Source organism: Corythoichthys intestinalis, chromosome 15 (assembly GCF_030265065.1).
Source record: "Corythoichthys intestinalis isolate RoL2023-P3 chromosome 15, ASM3026506v1, whole genome shotgun sequence".
Taxonomy (NCBI): Eukaryota; Metazoa; Chordata; class Actinopteri; order Syngnathiformes; family Syngnathidae; genus Corythoichthys; species Corythoichthys intestinalis.
Genome location: NC_080409.1, coordinates 1137519 through 1150627, shown reverse-complemented (window position 1 = coordinate 1150627; position 13109 = coordinate 1137519).

Genomic DNA, 13109 nt, shown 5'->3' with positions numbered 1-13109 from the left:
ACTAGAATGTGATACAATACACTATTGGGTGAAGTTTGGTTGACTTCTGCGCAGCGGTTTGGGAGTTAACATCAAAATTACATTTCTCGGCCATATCGCATAGATCTCACTGTGAAAAGGCTTAAATGGCTTTTTTGACCTAAGTTTGAGGATTGCGCTCAAATCAAATGTCCTAGAACCAAATTTCCACATGTAACTACTAGATTGTGATACAATACACTAATGGGTGAAGTTTGGTTGACTTCTGCGCAGAGGTTTGGGAGTTAACATCAAAATTACATTTCTCGGCCATATCGCATAGATCTCACTGTGAAAAGGCTTAAATGACTTTTTTAATTAAGTTTGATGATTGCGCTCAAACAAAATTTCCTAGAACAAAATTTTCAAATGTAACTACTAGATTGTGATACAATACACTATTGGGTGAAGTTTGGTTGACTTCTGCGCAGCGGTTTTGGAGTTAACATCAAAATTACATTTCTCGGCCATATCGCATAGATCTCACTGTGAAAAGGCTTAAATGGCTTTTTTGACCTAAGTTTAATGATTGCGCTCAAACCAAATGTCCAATAACCAAATTGCCACATGTAACTACTAGATTGTGATACAACACACTAATGGGTGAAGTTTGGTTGACTTCTGCGAGGCGGTTTGGGAGTTAACATCAAAATTACATTTCTCGGCCATATCGCATAGATCTCACTGTGAAAAGGCTTAAATTACTTTTTTAATTAAGTTTGATGATTGCGTTCAAACAAAATGTCATAGAACAAAATTTTCAAATGTAACTACTAGATTGTGATACAATACACTATTGGGTGAAGTTTGGTTGACTTCTGCGCAGCGGTTTGGGAGTTAACATCAAAATTACATTTCTCGGCCATATCGCATAGATCTCACTGTGAAAAGGCTTAAATGGCTTTTTTGACCTAAGTTTGAGGATTGCGCTCAAATCAAATGTCCTAGAACGAAATTTTCAAATGTAACTACTAGAATGTGATACAATACACTATTGGGTGAAGTTTGGTTGACTTCTGCGCAGCGGTTTGGGAGTTAACATCAAAATTACATTTCTCGGCCATATCGCATAGATCTCACTGTGAAAAGGCTTAAATGACTTTTTTAATTAAGTTTGATGATTGCGTTCAAACAAAATGTCCTAGAACAAAATTTTCAAATGTAACTATTAGATTGTGATACAATACACTATTGGGTGAAGTTTGGTTGACTTCTGCGCAGCGGTTTGGGAGTTAACATCAAAATTACATTTCTCGGCCATATCGCATAGATCTCACTGTGAAAAGGCTTAAATGGCTTTTTTGACCTAAGTTTGAGGATTGCGCTCAAATCAAATGTCCAAGAACCAAATTTCCAAATGTAACTACTAGATTTTGATACAATACACTATTGGGTGAAGTTTGGTTGACTTCTGCGCAGCGGTTTGGGAGTTAACATCAAAATTACATTTCTCGGCCATATCGCATAGATCTCACTGTGAAAAGGCTTAAATGACTTTTTTAATTAAGTTTGATGATTGCGTTCAAACAAAATGTTCTAGAACAAAATTTTCAAATGTAACTACTAGATTGTGATACAATACACTATTGGGTGAAGTTTGGTTGACTTCTGCGCAGCGGTTTGGGAGTTAACATCAAAATTACATTTCTCGGCCATATCGCATAGATCTCACTGTGAAAAGGCTTAAATGGCTTTTTTGACCTAAGTTTAAAGATTGCGCTCAAACCAAATGTCCTAGAACGAAATTTTCAAATGTAACTACTAGAATGTGATACAATACACTATTGGGTGAAGTTTGGTTGACTTCTGCGCAGCGGTTTGGGAGTTAACATCAAAATTACATTTCTCGGCCATATCGCATAGATCTCACTGTGAAAAGGCTTAAATGGCTTTTTTGACCTAAGTTTGAGGATTGCGCTCAAATCAAATGTCCTAGAACCAAATTTCCACATGTAACTACTAGATTGTGATACAATACACTAATGGGTGAAGTTTGGTTGACTTCTGCGCAGAGGTTTGGGAGTTAACATCAAAATTACATTTCTCGGCCATATCGTATAGATCTCACTGTGAAAAGGCTTAAATGACTTTTTTAATTAAGTTTGATGATTGCGCTCAAACAAAATTTCCTAGAACAAAATTTTCAAATGTAACTACTAGATTGTGATACAATACACTATTGGGTGAAGTTTGGTTGACTTCTGCGCAGCGGTTTGGGAGTTAACATCAAAATTACATTTCTCGGCCATATCGCATAGATCTCACTGTGAAAAGGCTTAAATGGCTTTTTTGACCTAAGTTTAATGATTGCGCTCAAACCAAATGTCCAATAACCAAATTTCCACATGTAACTACTAGATTGTGATACAATACACTAATGGGTGAAGTTTGGTTGACTTCTGCGCAGCGGTTTGGGAGTTAACATCAAAATTACATTTCTCGGCCATATCGCATAGATCTCACTGTGAAAAGGCTTAAATGACTTTTTTAATTAAGTTTGATGATTGCGTTCAAACAAAATGTCATAGAACAAAATTTTCAAATGTAACTACTAGATTGTGATACAATACACTATTGGGTGAAGTTTGGTTGACTTCTGCGCAGCGGTTTGGGAGTTAACATCAAAATTACATTTCTCGGCCATATCGCATAGATCTCACTGTGAAAAGGCTTAAATGGCTTTTTTGACCTAAGTTTGAGGATTGCGCTCAAATCAAATGTCCTAGAACCAAATTTCCACATGTAATTACTAGATTGTGATACAATACACTAATGGGTGAAGTTTGGTTGACTTCTGCGCAGCGGTTTGGGAGTTAACATCAAAATTACATTTCTCGGCCATATCGCATAGATCTCACTGTGAAAAGGCTTAAATGACTTTTTTAATTAAGTTTAATGATTGCGCTCAAACCAAATGTCCTAGAACGAAATTTTCAAATGTAACTACTAGAATGTGATACAATACACTATTGGGTGAAGTTTAGTTGACTTCTGCGCAGCGGTTTGGGAGTTAACATCAAAATTACATTTCTCGGCCATATCGCATAGATCTCACTGTGAAAAGGCTTAAATGGCTTTTTTGACCTAAGTTTAATGATTGCGCTCAAACCAAATGTCCTAGAACGAAATTTTCAAATGTAACTACTAGAATGTGATACAATACACTATTGGGTGAAGTTTGGTTGACTTCTGCGCAGCGGTTTGGGAGTTAACATCAAAATTACATTTCTCGGCCATATCGCATAGATCTCACCGTGAAAAGGCTTAAATGACTTTTTTAATTAAGTTTGATGATTGCGTTCAAACAAAATGTCCTAGAACAAAATTTTCAAATGTAACTACTAGATTGTGATACAATACACTATTGGGTGAAGTTTGGTTGACTTCTGCGCAGCGGTTTGGGAGTTAACATCAAAATTACATTTCTCGGCCATATCGCATAGATCTCACTGTGAAAAGGCTTAAATGACTTTTTTAATTAAGTTTGATGATTGCGTTCAAACAAAATGTCCTAGAACAAAATTTTCAAATGTAACTACTAGATTGTGATACAATACACTATTGGGTGAAGTTTGATTGACTTCTGCGCAGCGGTTTGGGAGTTAACATCAAAATTACATTTCTCGGCCATATCGCATAGATCTCACTGTGAAAAGGCTTAAATGGCTTTTTTGACCTAAGTTTAAAGATTGCGCTCAAACCAAATGTCCTAGAACGAAATTTTCAAATGTAACTACTAGAATGTGATACAATACACTATTGGGTGAAGTTTGGTTGACTTCTGCGCAGCGGTTTGGGAGTTAACATCAAAATTACATTTCTCGGCCATATCGCATAGATCTCACTGTGAAAAGGCTTAAATGGCTTTTTTGACCTAAGTTTGAGGATTGCGCTCAAATCAAATGTCCTAGAACCAAATTTCCACATGTAACTACTAGATTGTGATACAATACACTAATGGGTGAAGTTTGGTTGACTTCTGCGCAGAGGTTTGGGAGTTAACATCAAAATTACATTTCTCGGCCATATCGCATAGATCTCACTGTGAAAAGGCTTAAATGACTTTTTTAATTAAGTTTGATGATTGCGCTCAAACAAAATTTCCTAGAACAAAATTTTCAAATGTAACTACTAGATTGTGATACAATACACTATTGGGTGAAGTTTGGTTGACTTCTGCGCAGCGGTTTTGGAGTTAACATCAAAATTACATTTCTCGGCCATATCGCATAGATCTCACTGTGAAAAGGCTTAAATGGCTTTTTTGACCTAAGTTTAATGATTGCGCTCAAACCAAATGTCCAATAACCAAATTTCCACATGTAACTACTAGATTGTGATACAACACACTAATGGGTGAAGTTTGGTTGACTTCTGCGAGGCGGTTTGGGAGTTAACATCAAAATTACATTTCTCGGCCATATCGCATAGATCTCACTGTGAAAAGGCTTAAATTACTTTTTTAATTAAGTTTGATGATTGCGTTCAAACAAAATGTCATAGAACAAAATTTTCAAATGTAACTACTAGATTGTGATACAATACACTATTGGGTGAAGTTTGGTTGACTTCTGCGCAGCGGTTTGGGAGTTAAAATCAAAATTACATTTCTCGGCCATATCGCATAGATCTCACTGTGAAAAGGCTTAAATGGCTTTTTTTACCTAAGTTTGAGGATTGCGCTCAAATCAAATGTCCTAGAACCAAATTTCCACATGTAATTACTAGATTGTGATACAATACACTAATGGGTGAAGTTTGGTTGACTTCTGCGCAGCGGTTTGGGAGTTAACATCAAAATTACATTTCTCGGCCATATCGCATAGATCTCACTGTGAAAAGGCTTAAATTACTTTTTTAATTAAGTTTGATGATTGCGTTCAAACAAAATGTCCTAGAACAAAATTTTCAAATGTAACTACTAGATTGTGATACAATACACTATTGGGTGAAGTTTGATTGACTTCTGCGCAGCGGTTTGGGAGTTAACATCAAAATTACATTTCTCGGCCATATCGCATAGATCTCACTGTGAAAAGGCTTAAATGGCTTTTTTGACCTAAGTTTAAAGATTGCGCTCAAACCAAATGTCCTAGAACGAAATTTTCAAATGTAACTACTAGAATGTGATACAATACACTATTGGGTGAAGTTTGGTTGACTTCTGCGCAGCGGTTTGGGAGTTAACATCAAAATTACATTTCTCGGCCATATCGCATAGATCTCACTGTGAAAAGGCTTAAATGGCTTTTTTGACCTAAGTTTGAGGATTGCGCTCAAATCAAATGTCCTAGAAGCAAATTTCCACATGTAACTACTAGATTGTGATACAATACACTAATGGGTGAAGTTTGGTTGACTTCTGCGCAGAGGTTTGGGAGTTAACATCAAAATTACATTTCTCGGCCATATCGCATAGATCTCACTGTGAAAAGGCTTAAATGACTTTTTTAATTAAGTTTGATGATTGCGCTCAAACAAAATTTCCTAGAACAAAATTTTCAAATGTAACTACTAGATTGTGATACAATACACTATTGGGTGAAGTTTGGTTGACTTCTGCGCAGCGGTTTGGGAGTTAACATCAAAATTACATTTCTCGGCCATATCGCATAGATCTCACTGTGAAAAGGCTTAAATGGCTTTTTTGACCTAAGTTTAATGATTGCGCTCAAACCAAATGTCCAATAACCAAATTTCCACATGTAACTACTAGATTGTGATACAATACACTAATGGGTGAAGTTTGGTTGACTTCTGCGCAGCGGTTTGGGAGTTAACATCAAAATTACATTTCTCGGCCATATCGCATAGATCTCACTGTGAAAAGGCTTAAATGACTTTTTTAATTAAGTTTGATGATTGCGTTCAAACAAAATGTCATAGAACAAAATTTTCAAATGTAACTACTAGATTGTGATACAATACACTATTGGGTGAAGTTTGGTTGACTTCTGCGCAGCGGTTTGGGAGTTAACATCAAAATTACATTTCTCGGCCATATCGCATAGATCTCACTGTGAAAAGGCTTAAATGGCTTTTTTGACCTAAGTTTGAGGATTGCGCTCAAATCAAATGTCCTAGAACCAAATTTCCACATGTAATTACTAGATTGTGATACAATACACTAATGGGTGAAGTTTGGTTGACTTCTGCGCAGCGGTTTGGGAGTTAACATCAAAATTACATTTCTCGGCCATATCGCATAGATCTCACTGTGAAAAGGCTTAAATGACTTTTTTAATTAAGTTTAATGATTGCGCTCAAACCAAATGTCCTAGAACGAAATTTTCAAATGTAACTACTAGAATGTGATACAATACACTATTGGGTGAAGTTTAGTTGACTTCTGCGCAGCGGTTTGGGAGTTAACATCAAAATTACATTTCTCGGCCATATCGCATAGATCTCACTGTGAAAAGGCTTAAATGGCTTTTTTGACCTAAGTTTAATGATTGCGCTCAAACCAAATGTCCTAGAACGAAATTTTCAAATGTAACTACTAGAATGTGATACAATACACTATTGGGTGAAGTTTGGTTGACTTCTGCGCAGCGGTTTGGGAGTTAACATCAAAATTACATTTCTCGGCCATATCGCATAGATCTCACCGTGAAAAGGCTTAAATGACTTTTTTAATTAAGTTTGATGATTGCGTTCAAACAAAATGTCCTAGAACAAAATTTTCAAATGTAACTACTAGATTGTGATACAATACACTATTGGGTGAAGTTTGGTTGACTTCTGCGCAGCGGTTTGGGAGTTAACATCAAAATTACATTTCTCGGCCATATCGCATAGATCTCACTGTGAAAAGGCTTAAATGACTTTTTTAATTAAGTTTGATGATTGCGTTCAAACAAAATGTCCTAGAACAAAATTTTCAAATGTAACTACTAGATTGTGATACAATACACTATTGGGTGAAGTTTGATTGACTTCTGCGCAGCGGTTTGGGAGTTAACATCAAAATTACATTTCTCGGCCATATCGCATAGATCTCACTGTGAAAAGGCTTAAATGGCTTTTTTGACCTAAGTTTAAAGATTGCGCTCAAACCAAATGTCCTAGAACGAAATTTTCAAATGTAACTACTAGAATGTGATACAATACACTATTGGGTGAAGTTTGGTTGACTTCTGCGCAGCGGTTTGGGAGTTAACATCAAAATTACATTTCTCGGCCATATCGCATAGATCTCACTGTGAAAAGGCTTAAATGGCTTTTTTGACCTAAGTTTGAGGATTGCGCTCAAACCAAATGTCCTAGAACGAAATTTTCAAATGTAACTACTAGAATGTGATACAATACACTATTGGGTGAAGTTTGGTTGACTTCTGCGCAGCGGTTTGGGAGTTAACATCAAAATTACATTTCTCGGCCATATCGCATAGATCTCACCGTGAAAAGGCTTAAATGACTTTTTTAATTAAGTTTGATGATTGCGTTCAAACAAAATGTCCTAGAACAAAATTTTCAAATGTAACTACTAGATTGTGATACAATACACTATTGGGTGAAGTTTGGTTGACTTCTGCGCAGCGGTTTGGGAGTTAACATCAAAATTACATTTCTCGGCCATATCGCATAGATCTCACTGTGAAAAGGCTTAAATGACTTTTTTAATTAAGTTTGATGATTGCGTTCAAACAAAATGTCCTAGAACAAAATTTTCAAATGTAACTACTAGATTGTGATACAATACACTATTGGGTGAAGTTTGATTGACTTCTGCGCAGCGGTTTGGGAGTTAACATCAAAATTACATTTCTCGGCCATATCGCATAGATCTCACTGTGAAAAGGCTTAAATGGCTTTTTTGACCTAAGTTTAAAGATTGCGCTCAAACCAAATGTCCTAGAACGAAATTTTCAAATGTAACTACTAGAATGTGATACAATACACTATTGGGTGAAGTTTGGTTGACTTCTGCGCAGCGGTTTGGGAGTTAACATCAAAATTACATTTCTCGGCCATATCGCATAGATCTCACTGTGAAAAGGCTTAAATGGCTTTTTTGACCTAAGTTTGAGGATTGCGCTCAAATCAAATGTCCTAGAACCAAATTTCCACATGTAACTACTAGATTGTGATACAATACACTAATGGGTGAAGTTTGGTTGACTTCTGCGCAGAGGTTTGGGAGTTAACATCAAAATTACATTTCTCGGCCATATCGCATAGATCTCACTGTGAAAAGGCTTAAATGACTTTTTTAATTAAGTTTGATGATTGCGCTCAAACAAAATTTCCTAGAACAAAATTTTCAAATGTAACTACTAGATTGTGATACAATACACTATTGGGTGAAGTTTGGTTGACTTCTGCGCAGCGGTTTTGGAGTTAACATCAAAATTACATTTCTCGGCCATATCGCATAGATCTCACTGTGAAAAGGCTTAAATGGCTTTTTTGACCTAAGTTTAATGATTGCGCTCAAACCAAATGTCCAATAACCAAATTTCCACATGTAACTACTAGATTGTGATACAACACACTAATGGGTGAAGTTTGGTTGACTTCTGCGAGGCGGTTTGGGAGTTAACATCAAAATTACATTTCTCGGCCATATCGCATAGATCTCACTGTGAAAAGGCTTAAATTACTTTTTTAATTAAGTTTGATGATTGCGTTCAAACAAAATGTCATAGAACAAAATTTTCAAATGTAACTACTAGATTGTGATACAATACACTATTGGGTGAAGTTTGGTTGACTTCTGCGCAGCGGTTTGGGAGTTAAAATCAAAATTACATTTCTCGGCCATATCGCATAGATCTCACTGTGAAAAGGCTTAAATGGCTTTTTTTACCTAAGTTTGAGGATTGCGCTCAAATCAAATGTCCTAGAACCAAATTTCCACATGTAATTACTAGATTGTGATACAATACACTAATGGGTGAAGTTTGGTTGACTTCTGCGCAGCGGTTTGGGAGTTAACATCAAAATTACATTTCTCGGCCATATCGCATAGATCTCACTGTGAAAAGGCTTAAATTACTTTTTTAATTAAGTTTGATGATTGCGTTCAAACAAAATGTCCTAGAACAAAATTTTCAAATGTAACTACTAGATTGTGATACAATACACTATTGGGTGAAGTTTGATTGACTTCTGCGCAGCGGTTTGGGAGTTAACATCAAAATTACATTTCTCGGCCATATCGCATAGATCTCACTGTGAAAAGGCTTAAATGGCTTTTTTGACCTAAGTTTAAAGATTGCGCTCAAACCAAATGTCCTAGAACGAAATTTTCAAATGTAACTACTAGAATGTGATACAATACACTATTGGGTGAAGTTTGGTTGACTTCTGCGCAGCGGTTTGGGAGTTAACATCAAAATTACATTTCTCGGCCATATCGCATAGATCTCACTGTGAAAAGGCTTAAATGGCTTTTTTGACCTAAGTTTGAGGATTGCGCTCAAATCAAATGTCCTAGAAGCAAATTTCCACATGTAACTACTAGATTGTGATACAATACACTAATGGGTGAAGTTTGGTTGACTTCTGCGCAGAGGTTTGGGAGTTAACATCAAAATTACATTTCTCGGCCATATCGCATAGATCTCACTGTGAAAAGGCTTAAATGACTTTTTTAATTAAGTTTGATGATTGCGCTCAAACAAAATTTCCTAGAACAAAATTTTCAAATGTAACTACTAGATTGTGATACAATACACTATTGGGTGAAGTTTGGTTGACTTCTGCGCAGCGGTTTTGGAGTTAACATCAAAATTACATTTCTCGGCCATATCGCATAGATCTCACTGTGAAAAGGCTTAAATGGCTTTTTTGACCTAAGTTTAATGATTGCGCTCAAACCAAATGTCCAATAACCAAATTTCCACATGTAACTACTAGATTGTGATACAACACACTAATGGGTGAAGTTTGGTTGACTTCTGCGAGGCGGTTTGGGAGTTAACATCAAAATTACATTTCTCGGCCATATCGCATAGATCTCACTGTGAAAAGGCTTAAATTACTTTTTTAATTAAGTTTGATGATTGCGTTCAAACAAAATGTCATAGAACAAAATTTTCAAATGTAACTACTAGATTGTGATACAATACACTATTGGGTGAAGTTTGGTTGACTTCTGCGCAGCGGTTTGGGAGTTAAAATCAAAATTACATTTCTCGGCCATATCGCATAGATCTCACTGTGAAAAGGCTTAAATGGCTTTTTTGACCTAAGTTTGAGGATTGCGCTCAAATCAAATGTCCTAGAACCAAATTTCCACATGTAATTACTAGATTGTGATACAATACACTAATGGGTGAAGTTTGGTTGACTTCTGCGCAGCGGTTTGGGAGTTAACATCAAAATTACATTTCTCGGCCATATCGCATAGATCTCACTGTGAAAAGGCTTAAATGACTTTTTTAATTAAGTTTAATGATTGCGCTCAAACCAAATGTCCTAGAACGAAATTTTCAAATGTAACTACTAGAATGTGATACAATACACTATTGGGTGAAGTTTAGTTGACTTCTGCGCAGCGGTTTGGGAGTTAACATCAAAATTACATTTCTCGGCCATATCGCATAGATCTCACTGTGAAAAGGCTTAAATGGCTTTTTTGACCTAAGTTTAATGATTGCGCTCAAACCAAATGTCCTAGAACGAAATTTTCAAATGTAACTACTAGAATGTGATACAATACACTATTGGGTGAAGTTTGGTTGACTTCTGCGCAGCGGTTTGGGAGTTAACATCAAAATTACATATCTCGGCCATATCGCATAGATCTCACTGTGAAAAGGCTTAAATGACTTTTTTAATTAAGTTTGATGATTGCGTTCAAACAAAATGTCCTAGAACAAAATTTTCAAATGTAACTACTAGATTGTGATACAATACACTATTGGGTGAAGTTTGGTTGACTTCTGCGCAGCGGTTTGGGAGTTAACATCAAAATTACATTTCTCGGCCATATCGCATAGATCTCACTGTGAAAAGGCTTAAATGGCTTTTTTGACCTAAGTTTGAGGATTGCGCTCAAATCAAATGTCCTAGAACCAAATTTTCAAATGTAACTACTAGATTGTGATACAATACACTATTGGGTGAAGTTTGGTTGACTTCTGCGCAGCGGTTTGGGAGTTAACATCAAAATTACATTTCTCGGCCATATCGCATAGATCTCACTGTGAAAAGGCTTAAATGGCTTTTTTGACCTAAGTTTAAAGATTGCGCTCAAACCAAATGTCCTAGAACGAAATTTTCAAATGTAACTACTAGAATGTGATACAATACACTATTGGGTGAAGTTTGGTTGACTTCTGCGCAGCGGTTTGGGAGTTAACATCAAAATTACATTTCTCGGCCATATCGCATAGATCTCACTGTGAAAAGGCTTAAATGGCTTTTTTGACCTAAGTTTGAGGATTGCGCTCAAATCAAATGTCCTAGAACCAAATTTCCACATGTAACTACTAGATTGTGATACAATACACTAATGGGTGAAGTTTGGTTGACTTCTGCGCAGAGGTTTGGGAGTTAACATCAAAATTACATTTCTCGGCCATATCGTATAGATCTCACTGTGAAAAGGCTTAAATGACTTTTTTAATTAAGTTTAAAGATTGCGCTCAAACCAAATGTCCTAGAACGAAATTTTCAAATGTAACTACTAGAATGTGATACAATACACTATTGGGTGAAGTTTGGTTGACTTCTGCGCAGCGGTTTGGGAGTTAACATCAAAATTACATTTCTCGGCCATATCGCATAGATCTCACTGTGAAAAGGCTTAAATGGCTTTTTTGACCTAAGTTTGAGGATTGCGCTCAAACCAAATGTCCTAGAACCAAATTTCCACATGTAACTACTAGATTGTGATACAATACACTAATGGGTGAAGTTTGGTTGACTTCTGCGCAGAGGTTTGGGAGTTAACATCAAAATTACATTTCTCGGCCATATCGTATAGATCTCACTGTGAAAAGGCTTAAATGACTTTTTTAATTAAGTTTGATGATTGCGCTCAAACAAAATTTCCTAGAACAAAATTTTCAAATGTAACTACTAGATTGTGATACAATACACTATTGGGTGAAGTTTGGTTGACTTCTGCGCAGCGGTTTGGGAGTTAACATCAAAATTACATTTCTCGGCCATATCGCATAGATCTCACTGTGAAAAGGCTTAAATGGCTTTTTTGACCTAAGTTTAATGATTGCGCTCAAACCAAATGTCCAATAACCAAATTTCCACATGTAACTACTAGATTGTGATACAATACACTAATGGGTGAAGTTTGGTTGACTTCTGCGCAGCGGTTTGGGAGTTAACATCAAAATTACATTTCTCGGCCATATCGCATAGATCTCACTGTGAAAAGGCTTAAATGACTTTTTTAATTAAGTTTGATGATTGCGTTCAAACAAAATGTCATAGAACAAAATTTTCAAATGTAACTACTAGATTGTGATACAATACACTATTGGGTGAAGTTTGGTTGACTTCTGCGCAGCGGTTTGGGAGTTAACATCAAAATTACATTTCTCGGCCATATCGCATAGATCTCACTGTGAAAAGGCTTAAATGGCTTTTTTGACCTAAGTTTGAGGATTGCGCTCAAATCAAATGTCCTAGAACCAAATTTCCACATGTAATTACTAGATTGTGATACAATACACTAATGGGTGAAGTTTGGTTGACTTCTGCGCAGCGGTTTGGGAGTTAACATCAAAATTACATTTCTCGGCCATATCGCATAGATCTCACTGTGAAAAGGCTTAAATGACTTTTTTAATTAAGTTTAATGATTGCGCTCAAACCAAATGTCCTAGAACGAAATTTTCAAATGTAACTACTAGAATGTGATACAATACACTATTGGGTGAAGTTTAGTTGACTTCTGCGCAGCGGTTTGGGAGTTAACATCAAAATTACATTTCTCGGCCATATCGCATAGATCTCACTGTGAAAAGGCTTAAATGGCTTTTTTGACCTAAGTTTAATGATTGCGCTCAAACCAAATGTCCTAGAACGAAATTTTCAAATGTAACTACTAGAATGTGATACAATACACTATTGGGTGAAGTTTGGTTGACTTCTGCGCAGCGGTTTGGGAGTTAACA